This window comes from Lycium ferocissimum, chromosome 3 (assembly GCF_029784015.1).
Source record: "Lycium ferocissimum isolate CSIRO_LF1 chromosome 3, AGI_CSIRO_Lferr_CH_V1, whole genome shotgun sequence".
In the NCBI taxonomy this organism is placed as follows: Eukaryota; Viridiplantae; Streptophyta; class Magnoliopsida; order Solanales; family Solanaceae; genus Lycium; species Lycium ferocissimum.
Genome location: NC_081344.1, coordinates 16010724 through 16016858, shown reverse-complemented (window position 1 = coordinate 16016858; position 6135 = coordinate 16010724).

Here is a 6135-nt window from a genome sequence, read left to right as displayed (position 1 = left end):
TGTCCGTCTTAGTTGTCTTGTAGATGCCAAATAATACCCTAGGATCTCGTTTCTTCGTTGTATTCATTCGTGTTTATATCATGCATCAATATTAGACTTAAGGTTGCTACGTACTTAACTAATATTAGGTTCTTGGATTATTATCAAATTCACGCATTGTTTTTAATATTGTTTGGGCAATCGTGTAGCTGTCTGCTGGATTATGTAGAGTGTCATATTGTGTGATTAGATGGCACTTTGTCGACTTTATGCAATGAAATAAATTTGGTTCTATTTGGTGTAATAGACTTTATTAGTCAGTGGCTACAGTTTTATGTGATGAATCCGCTTTCCACACACCATTGTGAAAATTTGCTCGAAGTTCCCTGTTGGAAAAGATGTAAAACCGAGAAATTATTTAAAGTTAGAAATGCACTTCTAATGAAGGCTAGATCAACTTCGACTCACAACGGATACTGATGCATTGTTAAGATTTTAAAAGATGGCATTCAGGAGACATTTTCAAGGCAAATAGTCACTGCTGTGTTTTCCTTAAACGAGCTGATGTATTCTTGACATACTGCTGTTGTCCTGCTACGTGTTATGGCTGCCTGCTGTTGCTATTGTTACTTATTTAAAGCTTTTTAGTTTAAAGCAAACAGATCTCGCTGATTTGAGCACAAGTACCATATTTGGGCCGATGAAAAAATGTTTATTTGCTGGGCCTGTTATGATTTTCATTTATCCAAAACATGAAACACGTGTAAATTTGATTTCGAGTATGGATATGCTTGTGTATGGGTAACCCGATTGAATTTAACTTTCTTATTGTTATGGTATTTGAAGTTTCTTCTTTAAACTATGAATCTTACATTAGTAACTATCTTGATTACACGATAATCCTTTTCTTTTCGTTTCTATGCATGACATCTCGCATACGAGTCCAAGCGACTCGTCATCTTCCGCATTTGGTGTTGGGCCAAGGCCCAACGAGAACAAAATTCTCCACTGTCCAGCTCTGTCCACTGCCCAAAAAAATGTAAAACGATTCCGGGCCAAGCCCAATAAATAGCAAACAGCCGCAGCAGCGATATGAATTTACTGGGCTTAGGCCCAAAGACGCGAATGTCGCCAAGTAAGAGTAGTTGGGCCTGGAAATGGTCCAGATCCATTTAAATTTTCTTTCCCTCTTTTATTTTACTGTTGTGTATTTTGATTTGTCTTGTATGACTAACACTTTACTTGTGTTATTTGCTTAGATTAAGATGAACCTTAGCGGAATGGGTAGTTTAATCAAAGGGTAGTTAATAAAAAAGGGACCGGTTAATACCATAAGTTTCCCTTTCTTCCTTTCACATATTGAGTTATTTATAATGTCTTAATATTTATTTTCAAAATAATTGATCTTTAAATAGCGTATTTTGAATTAAAGGAGTTATATCCTATTTATTACTACTTTAGAAATTTCAAACATCATTAATACGCAAACATAAAATCAAATATATTTTACGAATAATTCTCTAAGTTTTGAACCAATTATGCATATTTTTGGCCAAACATAGTTAAATAAAGAGAAAGCAATTCACATCTTTATAAAAAGCAAAGCTAGATTTAGTTTGCATCTATATTATTAATACTATTTTAATCAAAGTTCAAATTTGTTAAAATCTATTACTTATATGCAAATCATTACATTTTTTATTTACTTTCAATGGTATTCAAAGTTCCCCTTTTTTATGCAAATGGTTACATCTACTACAGATCTTATTTTTATAACATTATTACTTTATTACATCTTACTTTAAAACTTTAGCAATACTTATAAAGTTATTTTTTTCTACAATAATATATTTACTATTAGCCTAATTAAATTTAAGTCCGGTCGGTTAACCATTGTTAATGGAACTTAGAGGATGCCTAATACCTTCCCTCTAGGTTAGTTGAACCCTTACTTAGATCTTTTTGGTTTCGTAGACTTTAAAAACAAATCAACTTTAGATAATAACTTTAATTACCTTAGGTGCCCTAATTCACCGCAAATAATTAGGTGGCGACTCCTTAAAATCAAATAGGAATCACCAATATGTTATACTCTAATTTTGACCCGGTTAAAATGGGGTATAACACACTGTAGTTAAACAAATGGTAGACCTTAAGTGCATGATCAAATAGTTTAAGCATACAAAAACCACATTCAAATAACCATGGGTACGTGTTTCCCTAATGCATCCTTCATAAGTAGGTTCGTACTCAACTTAACCAAAGGACCAAAGTTGTAAACCACTTTGCCTAAATACGTGACTAATCATATACCAAATAGACGGGAAACTAAAAAAAAATATGTGCAAAGCTTAGTATATATAAGGATGCTATGTATGTATCTAGGCAACCACCGAATAGTAGACCCAAGCATTCATATTGAACAATCATGATTAATTAAAGCTAAAAAAATGATTAATAAGCTACTGAAATGCAGACTTAATCACACATTTTGACATGACAATACAAACTATGCATTCTGAACTAATCAGATAGTTAATCAAAGCAAGATTTGAGCACTGTACTAAACACATAATCAACTAAGGCAGGATTAGTCTCTCGTAAATAGGTTACGCTTTAAGAGGTTTACTTAGCATAAGTATGCGGCTTTAAGAAACAACATGTCTTATTTCGTAAGATTTGTTCTCTTTTTATCACTAAAAGAAAGTCAAGCACACTTAAACCAATACTGCGGCATGCCAAACCTTAAACAAACTTATATGCAAATCATGTAGGTATGTTGGAGGCATGAGACTCTACCAACTGGGAGTGGATGATACTTCACCATACACATAGTCAACTAAGCACATTAGCAACCAATTTACAACTATGGAGGAGCAAAAATAGAATAGACAGGCTCAAACAAACCAAATGTCATTTAATAGAACTAAGTGACATATCAGACACTAACATAGGTACTATGGACAAAATAACATGGAACTACCACACTTACAGTCATATCTAATATGTTTTCAGAGTTAAACATCCATCCAAACTTAGCATATAGTGATTCAATACAAACCAGGAGTGAATAGCATGAATGCATTGGATCATGATCTCTAACACCTGGGCTAATGAATAACTAACATATATGCAAGACACACAAAACATACCTGAACAGCTGAGACCAGAATTTAACAAAATGAGTTGAATAGGATGCCAAACCAAGGACAGCACCAAAAAATGTAGTACACAAACACGCACTTACAGAATATCAAACTGAGATGGGCCTATGGAATCTTTTCCACTCAAACAGACTCATTTAAACCATAATGGGGCAAAACTAGAATCTAAACTACACAACACACCGAAGCTTAATGGCAAATCGTGACCTAAGTAGACAAGTGGATTACTGTATCCAAATATGGTCTAAATAAACATGATAAAGGCTAACTACTAAGATATAGTTAACTCATACTTTTAACTAATAGCATATTTAAACAAGACTAGGATAGGCAAAGTGTCATATTAACTAACCATTCAAACCATTTAAAACCAGGACTAAGCATGCTCTAGACTAATAACAAATGCATAGGCAGGACATAAATACTCTTCAAGCATGATTAAGTTCATTCTAATAAGGGATTATGATGTGAACAGGGTTAACATATCCTCTTAAATGACACTAACAACATTATGGTTATAATAACAGTCTACTTAATCAGCTAAAACAAAATAATAATAAACCAATCATAAATTGAAACTTAATAATCTCTAATCACACTAAAACTAAGCACATAATAAGCAGCTAAACATAACCCATCAAAACTAACATATAACTAATAGATAACTAAACTAAGCACATAATTAACTCATAGATAAGTATTTAATACCAAGAAGGGGAGGAAGGTTACCTCCCGTTTGCGCAGCCCTAGAAGAGATTGAACTTCGAAACTCCTTTTGCTCCCTCAACCCAACACTCATCCAACACACAAACCCGGAAAGACAAGAGAAAACAAGTTCTTTAAAATTTTACTTAAACTCAGAAAAAGTTAAGGATTTCCTATATTTTGGAAAATTCCAAGTATTTTCGAGTTTTGGTGAGTATATCAGAATTTTATATGCTCAAACTTGTTCAAATAACGAAAAATAGAGTCATTTAAATAGGAATCCCCAAAACCCTAGGTTTCACGATGTGGCATAACATCCTAAAGTTGGGATTTCCTCCTCACATCCAACGTTGTAGGGTCAGGATTAAGTGCAAAAACGAACAAAGGGTCAGATTTCACCCTCAAGTGGTCGATCCATTTGGTTCTTCATGAACCAATGAGATTCATGGATTCAAATCCACAAACAACCAAAAACAATTAAGGAATTGCAGAGTATTACCGTTTGGGACTTAGAAAATAAAGAAAAAATGGTGGAAAAGGCGAGATAGCACCCTGTTTGAGGTGGCGTTAGGTGAAAGAAGGTGGAAACATTTATTGTTTCCCCTTCTCAACCTTCCAAACTACTGAAAAAACATAGTACACCTGCCAAATTGCCATTTTAGGCATCAAAGTGACGAAGAGAGAGAAAGGAGAGGGGTGGCGCGCGTTAGGGTTTGCCCCCCTCCCCACCCCACACCCCCTCTTCCGCAGTTCACAAAAATGAGACCTTAGGGTCGGTTGTGTTTGTTGTTATTGTTGTTGTAAAGGAAAGGGTTGGGCCGGTCCGGGCCTTATTAATGGGATTCTCGCAACCTTTTTCTTAAAAGAAAAAGGGACCCGATTATATATATATATATATATATATATATATATATATATATATATATATATATATATATGAGTATATCATGTATATATAGGAGGATGAATATGCAAAATTCAACAAATAGCCTAAATTTAAAACGATGTCCACTAATCGAATATTTTAAAAATAAGACCCATTTAAACTAGTTGGTCAAATTTAAAAGAAATAATAATAATAATAATAATAATAAAAATAAATAAGTTTTGTCAAAAGACTTTAATTAAATTGAGCCATGAGCTTGGCTAGTTCAAATTATTGCCATAATTGGCTAATAACTAATTATTTCAATTGCAACCGCTTAATGGCAATTTTCAGAATCAATTACAATTAAAACTAATTAATTATGATAAAAATCCAATAGTTTGATTAAATAAGAATTGAGGGGTAAAAAATGGTTAATTTACTTAATTAAACATATTCCCTATATTAAACAGAGTAAAATACTTTACAAATTGACATTTTAACAATTTGGACAATTAAGTGAATAATTATGGCAAATTATCCTCTTTTCTGGTTAATTTAGCAAAAGTATTATAATTGTGAAAATACTTAAATTAATTTGTAATATTATAGAAATTATTTGATCAAACAAAATTGGTAAAATATTATCTAAATAATTTTAGAAAATTATTTTGACTTCTAGAAAAAAATACATATTTCCCTCTGTTTAATATTCAAGGCCTCTAGGTAATTAAAGAAAATTATGGGAGGTCAAAAATTAGGTGTCAACAATGTTCATGTATCTTGACCAATGTCTTTTTGTAGACGATATTCTTAGTGTATGATCTTTTTTGTTGATTTGGCCACTCTATCATGACCAAAAAAATATACTGCTACGAATATAGTCTACACTAGCTATTGTTTGATAGCATGCTTTGGTTAATGTCATCGAAAAATATAATCACACAAAAAATTATCATCTGACCAAGGAACAACACATACACTAAAAAGATATTATGTGAGATACAACAACATAATCTATTTGTCTCATATACTAAAATATCTATGGTTTCAATTAATATATAATTAATTTAATTAAATATTGAATTCAACTATTATGTATGCGTAATAATATCCATTTTCATTTTTTAGACAAATATATTTATTTGAATGAAGAATGTATTTTCTTATATAAATTATTTACTGATTCACACGATACACATGTGCAACGCACGTACACGTAAGACTAGTTATTATAACTATGTGTTTTATTTTGGATATTTCTTTAAAGATCTGTTTTAAAGGCTTGGTAAATCGGACCTAATTCTCATACATTGTTGATAAAAGGATTTATTTACACAATCTGATTATTTAAAGAGTTTAAGTTATATACATTATAAGTGTAAGAAATTTCTATTCCTACTTAATGTAACAGGTAATATA